Genomic DNA, 16,441 nt, shown 5'->3' with positions numbered 1-16,441 from the left:
ATGGGGAACTTTATAACATTTATCTTAAGGCTATTCAGGCTTCATCCATTCCACATCTGACAACTGAACTAACAGACATGGCTGTCAGTAGTTATTCTGTGGACAGGAGACACTGGCAAGGTAACTTGGTTTCAGGTTCACGGGCAACAGTTCAGACTCCATGCCATGACAGAAAATTGTCAGGATAATATGACAAGTCTCTCAGTCCTTTTGGTTGATCTACAGGGTGTTTGGGGTGGTCCCCATTTAAATGGCTACAAGGACTTCAACCCAGTGCCACCCTCTCCCACATTGTTTTTCAGTCGCTAGCAGAACCATTGAGAGGATACAGTTCACTTGTGTTCACTCCCACTCAGGATGGAGCGGCTGCCTTCACTCAGTGACATTTTATTTTTTCTCTCTCTCTCTGTCCCCAGCCCCCTTCTTTCTCTGTCCCCTCCCACTTCTCTCCCTGTCCCCCTCCCCTCTCTGTCCCCCTCTCACTTCCCTCACTGTCCCCTCCCACTCCCTCTCTGTCCCCTCCCACTTCCCTCCCTGTCCCCTCCCCTCTCTCTGTCCCCTCCCACAGCTCTCTCTGTCCCCTCCCACTTCTCTCCCTGACTCCTCCCCCCTCTCTCTCTGTCCCCTTCCTCTTCTCTATCTGTCCCCATCCCCCCCACCCTGTCCCCAGCACCCTTCTATTTCTGTCCCGTCCCACCTCCCTCCCTGACCCCCTCCCCTCTCCCTCTGTCCCCCTCCCTCTCTCTCTCTGACCCCATCCCCCTCTCTCTGTCCCCTCCCACTCTTCTCTGTCCCCTCCCACTCCTCTCTGTCCCCCTCTGACTTCCTGTCCCCTCCACTCACTCTCTGTCCCCCTCCCCTTCTCTTTACATTTCCATCCCCCTCTCTCTCTGTCCCCCTCCCACTTCCCTCCCTGTCCCCTCCCCTCTCTCTCTGTCTCCTCCCACTGCTCTCTCTGTCCCCCTCCCACTTCCCTCCCTGACCCCTCCAACTTCTCTCCCTGAACCCTCCCCTCTATCTCTGTCCCCATTCCCCTCTCATTCTGTCCCCCTCCCCTTTCTCTCTGTCCCCATCCCTCTCTCCCTGTCCCCTCCCACTTCTCTCCCTGACTCCTCCCCTCTATCTCTGTCCCCCTTCCACTTCTCTCCCTGACCCCTCCCCTCTCTCTGCCGCCCTCCCCCCCTCTGTCTCCCTCCCCTTCTCTATCCGTCCCCATCCCCTTTCTCTCTCTGCCCCCACCCCCCTCCCCTCTCTGCCCCTATCCCCTTCTCTCTCTGTTCCCTTCCCACTAACTTTGTCCCCCCTCTCAATCTGAACCCCCTCCCTGTCCCCAATCCTCCTCCCTTTCTGAACACATCCCTCCTCTCTCTCTGTCTCCATCCCCTTCTATCTCTGTCCCCCTTCCACTTCTCTCCCTGACCCCTCACCTCTCTCTGTCCCCTCCCCTTTCTCTCTGTCCCCATCCCCTCTCTCTCTGTCCCCAGCCCCCTTCTATCTCTGTCCCCCTCCCACTTCCCTCCCTGTCCCCTCCCCTCTCTCTCCATCCCCTCCCCTCTCTGTCCCCATTCCCCTCTCATTCTGTCCCCCACTTTCTCTCTGTCCTCCCCCTCTCGGTCCCCCTCCACTTCCCTCCCTGTCCCCTCCCCTCTCTCTCTCTCTCTCCTCCCACTGCTCTCTGTCCCCTCCCACTTCTCTCCCTGACCCCTCCCCTCTATCTCTGTCCCCCTTCCCCTTCTCTATCTGTCCCCATCCCCCTCTCTCAGTCCCCTCCCACTCCTCTCTGTCCCCCTCTCGCTTACCTCCCTGTCCCCTCCCACTTGCCTCCCTGTCCCCTCCCTCTCTGTCCATCCCCCTTCTCTCTCTGTCCCAATCCCCCTCTCTCTGTCCCCAGCCCCCTTCTATCTCTGTCCCCCTCCCACTTCCCTCCCTATCCCCTCCCACTTCCCTCCCTGTCCCCTCCCCCTCTCTCTCCCTGTCCCCTCCCTTCTCTCTTTGTCCCCCTCCCCCTCTCTCTGTCGCCATCCCTCTCTCCCTGTCCACTCCCACTTCTCTCCCTGACCCCTCCCCTCTATCTCTGTCCCCCTTCCCCTTCTCTCTCTGTCCCCATCCCCTCTCTCTCTGTCCCCAGCCTTCTTCTATCTCCGTCCCCTTCCACTTCCCTCTGTCCCCTCCCAGTCCTCTGTCTGTCCCCTCCCCCTCTCTCTGTCCCCTCCCCCTCTCTCTGAACCCATCCCTCCTCTCTCTCTGTCTCCATCCCCTTCTATCACTGTCCCCCTCCCACTTCCCTCCCTATCCCCTCCCCTCTTTCTCTGTTCCCTCCCACTCTTCTCTCTCCCTCCTTCTCTCTCTCTCTGTCCCCATGCCACTCCCCTCTCTCTGTCCCCATCCCCCTCTCTCTCTGTCCCCATCCCCCTTCTATCTCTGTCCCCCTTCCCTCCCCTCTCTCCGTCCCCCTCCCTGTCCCCTCCCCTCCCTCTCTCTGTCCCCATCCCCCTTCTCTGTCCCCATCCCCCTTCTATCTCTGTCCCCTTCCCTCCCCTCTCTCTGTCCCCCTCCCTGTCCCCTCCCCTTCCTCTCTCTGTCCCCTCCCACTCCTCTCTGTCCCCCTCCCACTTCCCTCCCTGTCCCCTCCCGACTCTCTGTCCCCAACCCCCCTCTCTCTGTCCCCATCCCCTTCTCTATCCGTCCCCATCACCCCTCTCTCTGTCCCCCTCCCCTCTCTGTCCCCCTCTCACTTCCCTCCCTGTCCCCTCCCACAGCTCTCTGTCCCCCTCCTACTTCCCTTGCTGTCCCCTCCCCTCTCTCTCTGTCCCCATCCCCCATCTCTATCCGTCCCATCCCCCCCGTCCCATCCCCTTCTCAGTCCCAACCCCCTCTCTCTGTCCCCATTCCCCTCTCTCTGTCCCCATCACCCCTCTCTCTGACCCATCCCCTTCTCTCTGTCCCCTCCCCCTCTCTCTGAACCCATCCCTCCTCTCTCTGTCTCCATCCCCTTCTATCTCTGTCCCCCTTCCCCTTCTCTCTCTGTCCCCATCCCGTCTCTCTCTGTCCCCAGCCTTCTTCTCTCCGTCCCCCTTCCACTTCCCTCCATCCCCTCCCACTCCTCTGTCTGTCCCCTCCCCTCTCTCTCTGTCCCCAGCCCCCTTCTCTCTCCGTCCCCATCCCCCCTCTCTCTGTCCCATCCCTCCTCTCTCTCTGTCTCCATCCCCTTCTATCTCTGTCCCCCTCCCACTTCCCTCCCTATCCCCTCCCCTCTCTCTCTGTTCCCTCCCACTCTTCTCTCTCCCTCCTTCTCTCTCTCTCTGTCCCCATGCCCCTCCCTCTCTCTGTCCCCATCCCTCTCACTCTGTCCCCATCCCCCCTCTCTCTCTGTCCCCATCCCCCTTCTATCTATGTCCCCCTCCCCTCCCCTCCCTCTCTGTCCCCTCCCATTCCTCTCTGTCCCCCTTCTATCTCTGTCCCCCTCCCACTTCCCTCCCTGTCCCCTCCCGTCTCTCTGACCCAACCCTCTCTCTCTGTCCCCATCTCCCTTCTCTATCCGTCCCCATCACCCCTCTCTCTGTCCCCTTCTCACTTCCCTCCCTGTCCCCTCCCACACCTCTGTCCCCCTCCTACTTCCCTTGCTGTCCCCTCCCCTCTCTCTCTGTCCCCATCCCCTATCTCTATCCGTCCCCATCCCCCCCGTCCCATCCCCTTCTCAGTCCCAACCCCCTCTCTGGGTCCCCATCCCCCTCTCTCTGTCCCCTCCCCCTCTAACTCTGTCCCCTCCCCCTCTAACTCTGTCCCCTCCCCCTCTCTCTGTCCCCATCCCCCTCTCTCTCTGCCCCCAGCCCCCTTCTATCTCTGTCCCCCACCCCTCACTGTCCCCTCCGCTCTCTCTCTTTCCCCGCCCACTCCTCTCTCTGTCCCCCTCCCACTTCTCTCCCTGACCCCTCCCCTCTCTCTCTGTCCGCATTCCCCTCTCATTCTGTCCCCTCCCGCTTCTATCCCTCCCCTCCCCCCTTTTTTCTGTCCCCAGCCCCCTTCTATCTCTGTCCCCCTCCCACCTCCCTCCCTGTCCCCTCCCATCTCTCTTGTTCCCTTCCCCTTCTATCTCTGTCCCTTTCCCACTATTAACTCTGTCCCATCCCCCCTCTCTCTGTCCCCCTCCCACTTCTTTCCCTGACCCCTCCCTTCTCTCTCTGTCCCCATTCCCCTCTCATTCTGTCCCCCTCCCCTTTCTCTCTCTCTGTCCCCAGCCCCCTTCTAGCTCTGTCCCCCTTTCACTTCCCTCCATCCCCTCCCACTCCTCTGTCTGCCCCCTTCCCACTTTCCTCCCTGTCCCCATTTCCCTCTCTCTCTCTGTCCCTTCTCCTCTCTACCCCATCCCCCTCTATCTGCCCCATCCCTCCCTCTCTCTGTCCCTTCCCCCTCTATCTGACCCCTCCCCTTCTCTAAATGTCCCCATCCCCCTCTCTCTGACCCATCCACCTTCTCTATCCATCCCCCTCCCCTCTCTCTGCCCCTCCCCCTCTCTCTGCTCCTTCCTCCCTCTCTCCGTCCCGCTGCCCCCTCTGTCCGCCCCCCACTCTCTCTGTCCCTTTCCCCTCTATCTCTGTCCCCCTCTCTCTATCCCCCTCCCACTCTCTCTCTGTCCCCTCCCTCCCCTCTCTGTCCCCCTTCCTTTCTGCCCCTCCCCCTCCCTTTCTCTTCCCCTCTTCCCCCCTTGTCTCTGTTTCTCTCACTCCCACCAACCTCTCTGTCTCTCCGTCCCTCCATCGAGTTTGTAAAACTTGATGTCTCTATCATAACTGATATCCCTTTACACCTATTTTCCCATTGTCTTTATTCCTGTCAATGTCACTAATCATCTATCTCTCAGAATTAACTTTCATTATAAAGTACAGTTATTGATGCACTTTATTCAAGGTTTGCTGACACATGTTCTCTGTCTTATGATTTCAGTTTCCTGTTCCTTTTCATTTGCAGGTTGTCTTTCATCAGGAGTGGTCAGAGGTGGAGCAGAAGGCTGGTGCGCATCACTTAAGTTCTCAGTAATGACATGGTTACTGCATGGACTTCATCCCTTGTTCTGCCTGTAAGGGCGGGCGACGAGAAGGTGAGTCGTACTGTTAATCTGAGTCCAGTGTTTCACTGGCTGACTCACTGTGTCTGTGCACAAACACAGGTGTCATTTGTCAGGAGGACCATCTTCTCTCCCTCTGGTTCTTTCTGATCAGCAATATGCTACTGCCGTTTTGCTCTGTTCCTCATGTATTAACCTAGTTGCAGTGGTCCTTCACAGGATTTTACGCATATTGTCCTGTCTCTTATCCCTGCTTGAGACTGTTGTCTCTATCGGCCATGTCTGCTGTGTTCGTTGTCCCTGTCTTGTCCATGTTATTTTCTTTCCTGAGTGAATGATGTCACCCATCTTACTTGGAGTATCTATGCTCAAGTTAGTACCCCCATTGTTTGGGTGCACCCAAAAGTCCACTGGAAGTTGCACTCCCTCAATCTTAAGTACCTAAAGCTCACTTCTCTCTGCCCTCATTGTTTCAACACCCCCTCTCCTTCCCACCCGCCCTGGTAATGGAGATCATTCCTCCTGTCATGGGCAAGGGTAGATCAGTTATCAACACTGATGCCCTCTTGTCTGCATCCCTGGGTGACCATTACTGGTAATGGATGCTGCCACCAACTGTGTCTGATCTGGATGCCATCCTCACCGGCTCTATGATCTGGTCAGCAGACAGGTCAGACAGAGGTTGTGCTGCTGTCATTCCTGCCTGTTTTGCTGAATGATTCTCACACCTTCCTCCTTTCATAGTACACTACCTCGAGCTATGGCCCGAGAGGTCACAGCTTTAACATAATCATTTCCTTTACCCTTCCTTACTAAGTGCCTCGATTGCTGACACACAAAGTAAGTCCTCATAACTTCACAGCAGCTAAATCTACTGCAGCCACTTTGACTTCTTTTGCATGATCTCCCATCTATCTCATTGGCCCATGACACTATCGCAGGGTAGGTTAATCTCCACTGCTCTCCACAAATCTAAAAATGTTCTTGTAGACTGAGCTTAATGCTTCCTTTGACACTTTTAAGAAGACTAGATGATCTCTCCCTGGTCTGTCCAGCTCTGAGTGTTCCTCATATGCTCGATATGTACACTCTGCATAATCCATGGTACGCATTAGCTCTCTGAACTACCAGTATTATTATTCCCCAGTTCTCTCTCATACCCCCTGTCACTGTCTCACTTCCCTCTTAAAGCAGCGATAACTCTTCTATTTACTGCTGTTCCTGGTTCCATTTACCATCCTGCACTCTGTCAGCTGTACTGTCCCACATATTCCTTGGGCATTTCACTTTTGCCAGCACATCTATATCTTTTGGGTGCATCTGGTGAATTTCAATCATTTCTTCAAACTTGCGTCAGAATTCTCACAACCAACTTGAGGGCAGCTCAGACAAAATGCTCTGCATTTCCCTGTGAGTGAAGGGTGGTAATCAGTGTCAAGGATTGGCTAGATCATCAGGATTCTTGACCTGGTGTTGTCTGACCTCCATAAATGCCAGCCCACCAGATATCTCCCTCAAATATCTCCACACTAGTTAACATATTAAGCAACTAAGCAGAACACATTTAACACCACAGAGTATGCACTCTACAAACTTCCACTTGTGTGCTGCTGAACTCATGCCTGTTGTATTCCCTTTCATTCAAAACTCTGTACCCCAGAGTTTCAAACTTATTCTTAAAAACACAGGAAGATACTCACAAAGAAGTATGCTACTATATACTTCTATCGAGCAAGAATACACACAGCCCTCTGGTGTCCGGAATGGTCGGTACCCATCTTCTGGCCTTGCCTCACCAAGCTACCCAAAAAGTCCATTAGCATACACCTTCACACACCACACCTGTCCAGCTGTCCACAGTGCTCTTTAACACCTGGCTGGTGACCTGAAAAGATCTAAGCGTGGGTGCTGACTTAAAAATATTCACCCCTTAGACTGCTTAAGTCGCTGACCACGCAATGGGTGATGAACATATCCTTACAAATCCCTAAGTGTGACTGATCTGAGACACTGAAGCTGCTGATCTAGAAGTCTTTATTCAAAACGGCAGCAGTCATTCTTCACCTCACCTCTTGGTAGAGTCTCACAAGTTCATATTTTTATACCCCTAAGATCAAAGGTAACAGTAGGTGATTCAATACAATTTCAATAGTTACAATGACATAATTTGCTTCAATATTTTGGGTTGATAATGCTTCCTTTATATTACATACTGACAGTGGGCATTGCCTCTGAATGTTCAAATACCCTTGCTGGGACAAAGTCAATCGCACAGAATATCTAGAAGCTTTTGAGGACAGATTCCAGATGCCCAAAATTAATAGTTTAGGGCTGACTCACTTGAGGACACAATTCTCCCAACTATTATTAGATCACCTACTTGATGTACGAAGTATTAGTATCCGTCTGGTCTTCAAGCGTTTGATGCAGACCCAGTTAACGTTGTTTTACAGAACGTGTCATGGTCACTTAGTTTTGCAAACCACCTCATATTCTGTGGGCCAGCCTGTGCTACACAGATTATTGTTTCTTTGCAAAGGTGTGCTTTTAATTTCAATTTACTGCTTGCAATTTGCATTTGGTTCATGTTTGAATTATTATCTGCTATGTTCACATAACTCCAGGATACTCCCTAACAATGTACGAGTTGACGTAAAATGCATATATGACATATAGTATGCAACAGGAAAGTGCTACTGCATCATAAATAATCTGTACTGGTTTGCAGCAGGGTGTTCAAAAGTCTCAACGTGGGGTAAGAAACTGTTACCTACTTTGACAGTCCATGTACTTACACTGTGGTACCTTCTACCTAATGGTAGGAGGTCAAAGAGATTGCGGAAGAATTAGGACACTGTGTATGCAGCACTTGTGGTACATGTAGTGGATGGTGGGAAGAGAGAACCTAATGATTCTCTCAGCAGTCCTCAATCTGTCACAGGGTTTTGTGATCTGATGCACTGGTCAGGACTCTCAATGGTGGAGCACGGGAGCCCCCCAGGTCTGTATGCTCAGTCCACTGCTGTCCATTCTGCTGACCGATGACTGTGCTGCAACACACAGCTTGAACCACATCAACAAGTTCGCCGATGATGCGACTGGTGGGTCTCATCATCAAGAACGATGAGTCAGCTTACAGAGAGGAGGTGCAGCGGCTAATGGGCTGGTGCAGAGCCAACAATCTGTCTCTGAATGTGAACAAAACAAAAGAGATGGTTGTTGACTTCAGGAGGGCACGGTGCAACCACTCCCCGCTGAACATCGATGGCTCCTCGGTAGATATCGTTAAGATCACCAGATTCCTTGGTGTTCACCTGGCAGAGAATCTCACCTGGTCCCTCAACACCAGCTCCATAGCAAAGAAAGCCCAGCAGCATCTCTACTTTCTGCAAAGCCTGAGGAAAGTCCATCTCCCACACCCCATTCTCCTCACATTCTACAGAGGTTGTATTGAAATTGTATTGAAATTGTATTGAAATTGCATTATCTGCAGCGGATAGTGAGGTCAGCTGAGAAGATCATCGGGGTCTCTCTTCCCGCCATTACAAACATTTACACTACACGCTGCATCTGCAAAGCAAACAGCATTATGAAGGACCCCACACACCCCTCATACAAACTCTTCTCCCTTCTGCCATCGGGGAAAAGGTACCGAAGCATTCGGGCTCTCAGGACCAGACTATGTAACAGTTTCTTCCCCCAAGCCATCAGACTCCTCAATACCCAGAGCCTGGACTGACACCAACTTACTGCCCTCTACTGGGCCTATTGTCATGTTTATTATTTATTGTAATGCCTGCACTGTTTTGTGCACTTTATGCAGTCCTGAGTAGGTCTCTAGTCTAGTGTAGTATTTTTCTGTGTTGTTTTTATGTAGTTCAGTGTAGTTTTTGTACTGTTTCATGTAGCACCATGGTCCTGAAAAACATTGTCTTGTTTTTACTATGTACTGTACCAGCAATTATGGTCAAAATGACAATAAGAAGTGACTTGACTTCTGCTAACTCTCTCGCAGGAACCATTGATGTGCAGTAGGTAGTGGTCAGTCTGCAACTTCCTGCAGTCCACAATCATCGCTTTAGTCTTGTCCAAACTGCAAAAGAGATGGCATATAATGGAGCAGAAATTAATGGGAAGTTAGAGGATTGGGAAACTTATAAAAAGCAATTGAAGACAACTAAAAAGGAAAAGGTAAAAAAAAATTATAAATGAAGCTAAGCTAGTCAATAATATAAAAGGATAGCAGGTTTTTTCATATACGTAAGACAAAAAGGAAGGCATGAATGGAAACTGACATAAGACAGGTAGTAATGGGGGACAAGGAAACCAGCCTTTTCTGGTTGAATGCCAGTGACTAGTGATGTTCCGCAGACATCAGTGTTGTCAATGATTTGGGTGACAGGATTGATGGCTTTATGGCCAAGTTTGCAAACAATAGAAAGACAGGTGGAAGGTTAGAAAACCCCTTGTTAATGTGAGAGATCAGAGGAGAATGTCCAGGTTAGTTAAGCTGACAGGAGGGAGACAGTAACACAAATAACCACACATTACAACAGTGGTGTGCAGAAGAGCATCTCTGAATGCACGACATGGTGAACCTTGAAGTGGATGGGCTACACGAACATACACTTAGTGCCCACTTTATTAGAAACAGAAGGTACCTAATAAAATAGTCATTGACTGTAAATCTCTACATTCTTGATGAGTTTCGGCCTGAAGTGTCGACTGTTCATCTCCAAAGATGCCAACTGACCTGCTGAGTTCCTCCAGCATTTTGTGCGTGTTCCTCACCAACAACTTGGACAATGTGCAGGCAGAGACAGTTAATGTTTCAACCACAAGAGAGTTAGCCGTGGTAACATCTGACATGGAATTGCAGCCATATTCCTTTGTAGTTTAGGTGGCATTGCTGACACTGAGACCCTCACCATTTACATCCAGGTCGTCACCATTGACCAATGTTCAAAGTAAGTTTCATATCAAAGCACCTATATGTCACCATATACAACCCTGAGATTTCTTTTCTTGTGGGCATATATAGACCAGAAACTATTGTGGATCAGAAATACAACTGGACCAACCTCATAAATACAATGCATATTTGGCATATGACTGACAATTAAAACTTTTGAACATAGAAGATATGTTATTAGTGTGATAGTACTGCCACGACATGGCTGAAAGAGTTGAACACAATCCAGGATAAAGACGTGCACCTGATTGGCACTCCGTCTACTATGCAAAATGTTTGAGTGCAGAGGGCCTGGTGTGTATCAGGATTACAAATGCAGCGTGATTAATCACCCAGCTTGCCCAGAGGCAGATCCCTTTCTCACGACTTAGAGCATCAAGAAGGACGTGAGCAGCAGGTTTATGAGACTAGCTGTAGGCTGCAGCTAAGCTGGACACGTCACCATTCTTCAGCACTAGGTGCAAGAACCAGAATCTGAAATAAATACAGAAAACCAATCACTCAGCATTGTAGGTGTGGCAATTAGGGTCTTTGTGGGTGAAAAGTCCACTTAAGTTTATTATGGACCTGCCTTTACTACCGAGCAGGTGAGAAAGGCTCTGGGGAAACTCAGACACGGCAAAACATTGGGACCAGATGGTGTGAACCCCAAGGTCCTGAAGGAATGTGCTGAGCAGCTGTGTGGAGTTCTCCAATGCATTTTCAATCTGAGTCTCAGTTTGGAAAGGATCCCAACTGTGTGGAAAACATCATGTGTGGTTCCCATACCCAAGAAGGATCAACCAAAAGTCTTGATTGACTATCATCCAGTGGCCCTGACCTCTGTCATCATGAAGACCCTAGAGAGGCGGGTCCTGGCTCACTTCTGATCCCTTGTCATATCACCCCTCGATCCCCTGCAGTTTGCCTACCAGTACCACTTAACAAAACCTTGCTGACTTTAGTCTATTTTATCATGCATCTCAAAGTCTCATACCCCAAAGTCTCATCCTTAATAATGGACTCCCAACATCTTCCCAACCACTGAAGTCGGGCTAACTGGCCTATAATTTCCATTCTCCTGCCTCCCTTTCTTCTTCAAGTTTGGAGTGACATTACAAGATTATTAGACTGGAGCTAAGGAGAAGTAATAAGGAACAGCTGTTTTTGAACAGACCACATCTAATATACGGTGGTTAAAAAACCAATCGCAGATCACAGGACAAGTATGTTCCTATAAGAAGATAGGACAGGCATAGCAAGGTAAGGGATCCTTGGATGTCAAGAGATATGGTGAATTTAGTTACGAAGAAAGTCAAACAGACCCCTTGAGCATTATAAAGAAATTGGAAAAGATCTCAAGGAGAGCCGAGGAGGTCATGAAAAGTCTTTGGCAAGAATGATTAAAGAGAGTTCCAATGCAAGAGGATAACTAGGGAGAGGATAGAACTACTCGAGGATAAACATATGCTTGGAGGCAAAAGATGTGGACAATCCTAAATGAGTACTTTCCCTCTTTTAAGATGATCCGATTGCAGGCAGCCTTCACATAGTTTTCACGTGGTCCTGTCTGCCTGGAGCACCTCCAAAGTCATTGTTAAAGAATTTAGTTGTTGACAGTGAGAAATCATTGGTGCAGTGACCACCTCCTATCCAGTGCCAACATTCAGAGGCCATCCTTGGCTCATTTTAACTCTGCGTCTTTTTAAGCATGTCACTTTTCAACGCTAGGTCAGAACTGAGCAAGGAAAAACCTGTAACAGGAACTTTGAGAAAGGAGTGTCAGGATCATGGGGAGTTGTTCATCAGTCTCTGCCCATACAGTCAATGATGGGCCTGGGTCCTGCTGGAGGTGGCACCTCTGCTCAACCCCACTAGGAGCTGTGAGAAGACCACTTTGACCATTTCTGAGGATCAGCACCAGGAGGTAATGTGCTGTGTGAGCTGTGACCAGTTGGTGGAGCCCTTGCTTGAATCTGGTCTTATTCAGGGCCAGTCTTTACAGATGAACATGTTGACCTCTTAGGTGGGTGTGAACCAGCCCATCACAGACAACAGCAAGGAGAATGATTCTTTCACCATTACTTATTCTTCAACTGACATTACACCTGGAGCTGTTGTAGTCTTAGTTTATTGTTGTGGTCATTGTAACACAACAGGGCCTACTGTCTGAACTACATTGGTAGTTCTCATGGTGAGTCGACCCTTGTGTGTTAGAGTAAGGTTTTAGCTGCTCGCCTTCTCTATTCTCATCAGGCAATCATGTTTACAATGTAACTGTGGCAACTACAGGCTCAGTTGTTGAGAAATCCCATGCACAACTGCTGTTGTGAAGTGACTTGGCCCCGTGGTGCTTCTGTTCATCGCGACCACACCACAGCAGATAGGATGGGGGAATGCAAAGCTTTCACATCTGCCCACTATACTGTGTTCCACTGCTACTTTGCTCCTTTCTGACCCCTTCTTGTATTCACACCCACACTGTCAACTCGTACAGTGGGCGGACTCCTGACTACCAAGGGGAATTTCTTACTCTTCAAATTTTCCCTTTGTGTAAAGTAGTTTAATATTTGCAGTGCCTGTTCAGAAGTCACACTGACTGCTCAGGGTGGAGTGAATTCCTGAACAGGGACTTAATGGTGAGAGAGATCCCAAGTGAGAAAATGATTTAACAATAGGGATTGAACAAATTATTAACAAATAATCCATATGTTTTGAATTATATTAACATAATGCTATAGAAGTCATAAAACACTACAGCACAGAAACAGTCCCTTTGCCTATCTAGTCTATGCCAAGCTATTATCCTGCCTTGTTCCATTGATCTGTAATGGACCATAACTCTCCCATCCATGTACCTATCCAGATTTCCCTTAAATGTTGAAATCAAACCCACATCCACCACTTGCGCTGCCAGCTCATTCCACACTCTCACCACCCTCTGGATGAAGAAAATCCCCCTCATGTTCCCTTTAATCATTTCACCTTTCAACCTTAACCTATGACCTCTGGGTCTGGTCTCAGCCTATCCCAGCAGGAAAAGGCCCTATCTGTACTCCCCATATCCTTGCATATACCCTACCTCTATCCCTATGTGTAAGAGCAATGCTGCTGTAGTTAAAGGTGTGTTCATGATTTTCTGGTGTTAAAGATGGGCATCCTGTACAATGGGTATACTGTACATGTTGGTGCCCTGTACTGAAACATACACCGCTCTGAACAGTATATTTGGGGCTGTCTGGGCTGTCTGGCAATCAGGGTTCTGGTAATAAAGGGTTGAACCTTCCTTCGTCATTCTCTTTTGTATGACTACAGAGCTCACCAGCTCTCAACGCAAAGATTGGTGGAATGAAAGGATGAGGAGTTAGCGTTGAAAAGTGTTGCTGGTGGGGGTCAAAGATTAGCCCGGATGTTACTGAGTGACAAGATGGGTGTGAGAGGCTGGCTGGCATATTGGGCAGGATTAGAAATTTACTCCTTCAGTTGGTTACAAACACACACAAAATACTGGAGAAACTCTGCAGATCAGGCAGTGTCTATGAAAGTGAATAAACAGTCGATGTTCTTCCCCATTTGCTAATATTAAAATGACAATCCCTACAGCTCCACTGACCAATTCTGAGTGGAATCGAGCATCCTATGGGGAGCAGGGAAGAGGCTTGATGACTCATCTCAAGGTGAGGTCTGGTCAGGTTTAATTAGGGATTGTCCTTTCCTCAGTGACACACATTTGATAGCCCATGCTATGTGGTGATGAACATTTTAAGGTGAGGTGGAGATCCTGGTCTGGCCTGCTTAAACCCACCCTTATCCCGATGCTTAAATTTCAGCAGTTAGGGAAGGCTTTAAAAAAGGGACTTGGCCTGGTCCTCTTGTGGAATGAGTCTGGGAATCTCCAATCTGCACCTGTGGGGAAATGCTGATGTGCTGGGCTTGGGAGCGGGATACCCACTGTTGAAGGGCTAATGCTGTGTCACAGGCATTCAGAGATGTGTGGTGTGTGAGGTGTGAGTTATAATTCGAGGGGCTGTTCAAAATCAAAGCTGCTTAATGAAGGTGTGCCCATAAAAGAGCAGGAAAAGTGGGAACGAATCTGCTGCTTCTGTTCAATAAGTGAACTGTGTTTTCTACAGCTGTTAGTGATCAAATTAGTCATTCTTGGTGATATCAACCCATTCAGGATCAAGAAGAATCATAACCGTACCACGATTTTTTTCATTTTCCCCAAAGATGGTTTCCTTCGCCTTTGATCAAGTGATGCTTGGAGATTTCCAAAGTTTGACACATCAGTCAGGTGGAAGAAATGAGTGTGGTAAACACAGGAAGTATCTGCACCGATGTTCAATGTTCCACAGCAAGGCAGCAGCTTCCGTGGTGAAGCTCTTCCTCTGACCAGGGTTCAGCTCACAGCACAGGCTCCTGACATAAACTAAGACTGAAAGCACACTTATCCCATTGAGCAGAGCTAACAAGATTATTAGCTAAAGTAAATGCTTCCTGGAGCTTCAGTGGGGCAATGGTACAACATTCTGTCTGTTCCTCCAGCTCTATCCTGTGTCTGTCTACGAGCCTCACCGCAGTCCAGCTCCTGTCAGTAGCTTCAGTGGGGCAATGGTACAACATTCTGTCTGTTCCTCCAGCTCTATCCTGTGTCTGTCTACGAGCCTCACCGCAGTCCAGCTCCTGTCAGTCGGGTTCTACAAGTTGTTTAATTGTAGAACATGGTTCATTACAGCACAGTACAGACCCTTTGGCTCATCAGTTCTGCTGACTTTTTAGATCTTCTACTCTAAGGTCTGGGTGGCAAGGTGGCGATATGTCTTTACCAAAGGAGGTGTAAAGTGCTCCTTCCTTCCACTAGCCTGCAGGTCACCTTTGGACAGGGTGTAGTACCTGCTTAGCCCCCGATCAGGATCAGGTGAAGCCATGGGGGCAGGTGGTGGATGGTCATATGAGCAGCTGGTGAAGATCGCAAGTCCTGGTTATGTGACCACTGACACCTCTGAAGAGAATAGGTGAAGCCAGGTGGGTGGGAAAGGTCAAGGGCTGGAGAGGACAGAATCTGGAGGGGAGAGTGGACCATGAGGAGGGGGAGACCCGTAGGAAGTGATAGGTAGGTGAGAAGAGGTAAAAAGCTAGAAGGGTGACAAGGAAAGAGGGGAGTGGGAGGAAATACTTTTGTTGCAATCTCAGTTTTGTCTCCCCGCTGCATCCTCTCTATCAAAGAAAACAACATCAGCCTTTGAGGGCTGACCTGATAATGGGTGAACATTTTGGGAGTAGTGACTACATCTCCTTATGTTTTAAGACAGTTAAAAGTAAGGATAAAATCAGATGTTGCGGGGAGGTAATACGTTTTGGAATAAGACAGGAGCTTAAGGGTCATTGATTGGGAGCAACCTCTGTCAGACAAATCCACATCTGTCAGGTGAGAGTTGTTTAAATATCAGCTGATCTGAACTCAGGATCAGCGCATTCTGCTAAAGAGTTAGAATAAAGATGGTAAAGTCAACGAAGCTTGGATGGTCGAGAGACCATAAAATTAGTCAAGAAGGGAAAGGAACCATATCTTTGTGGAATATAAAGAGAGCAACAAAGAGCTCGTGCTGGTGATTAGGAAGTGTGAAGGGGACCATGAAGTGACAATAGGTGCAGAAGTAGACCATTCGGCCCTTCAAGCCTGCACTGCCATTTTGAGATCATGGCTGATCATCTACTATCAATACCCAGTTCCTGCCTTGTCCCCAGATCCCTTGATTCCCCTATCCATAAGATACCTATCTAGCTCCTTCTTGAAAGCATCCAGAGAATTGGCCTCCACTACCTTCTGAGGCAGTGCATTCCAGACCCCCACAACTCTCTGGGAGAAGAAGTTTTTCCTTAACTCTGTCCTAAATGACCTACCCCTTATTCTCAAACCATGCCCTCTGGTACTGGACTCTCCCAGCATCTGGAACATATTTCCTGCCTCTATCTTGTCCAATTCTTTAATAATCTTATAAGTTTCAATCAGATCCCCTCTCAATCTCCTTAATTCCAGCGTATACAAGCCCAGTCTCTCTAACCTCTCTGCGTAAGACAGTCCAGACATCCCAGGAATTAACCTCGTGAATCTACGCTGCACTTCCTCTACAGCCAGGATGTCCTTCCTTAACCCTGGAGACCAGGTGTGGTCTCACCAGGGCTCTGTACAAATGTAAGAGGATTTCCTTGCACTTGTACTCAATTCCCTTTGTAATAAAAGCCAACATTCCATTAGCCTTCTTCACTGCCAGCTGCACTTGCTCATTCACCTTCAGTGACTGATGAACAAGGACTCCTAGATCTCTTTGTATTTCTCCCTTACCTAACTCTACACCATTCAGATAATAATCTGCCTTCCTGTTCTTACTCCCAAAGTGGATAACCTCACACTTATTCACATT

The 16,441-nt window shown here is 49.1% G+C and overlaps 1 protein-coding gene across 1 annotated transcript in view; it reads left to right on the top strand.

Moving 5' to 3' along the window:
* Positions 1-5,099, top strand: part of tulp4a (TUB like protein 4a) — a 187,155-nt gene extending 182,056 nt beyond the window's left edge. The window contains exon 15 of the transcript XR_009515206.1: positions 4,969-5,099. The gene's annotated coding sequence lies outside the window, so the exon portion shown is untranslated. The remainder of the gene's footprint in view (positions 1-4,968) is intronic.
* The last annotated feature ends 11,342 nt before the right edge of the window (positions 5,100-16,441 follow it).

This window comes from Hypanus sabinus, chromosome 12 (genome assembly GCF_030144855.1).
Source record: "Hypanus sabinus isolate sHypSab1 chromosome 12, sHypSab1.hap1, whole genome shotgun sequence".
In the NCBI taxonomy this organism is placed as follows: domain Eukaryota; kingdom Metazoa; phylum Chordata; class Chondrichthyes; order Myliobatiformes; family Dasyatidae; genus Hypanus; species Hypanus sabinus.
The sequence above is the reverse complement of the archived record's forward strand: the minus strand, read 5'-3'. Positions and strand labels throughout refer to the sequence as shown.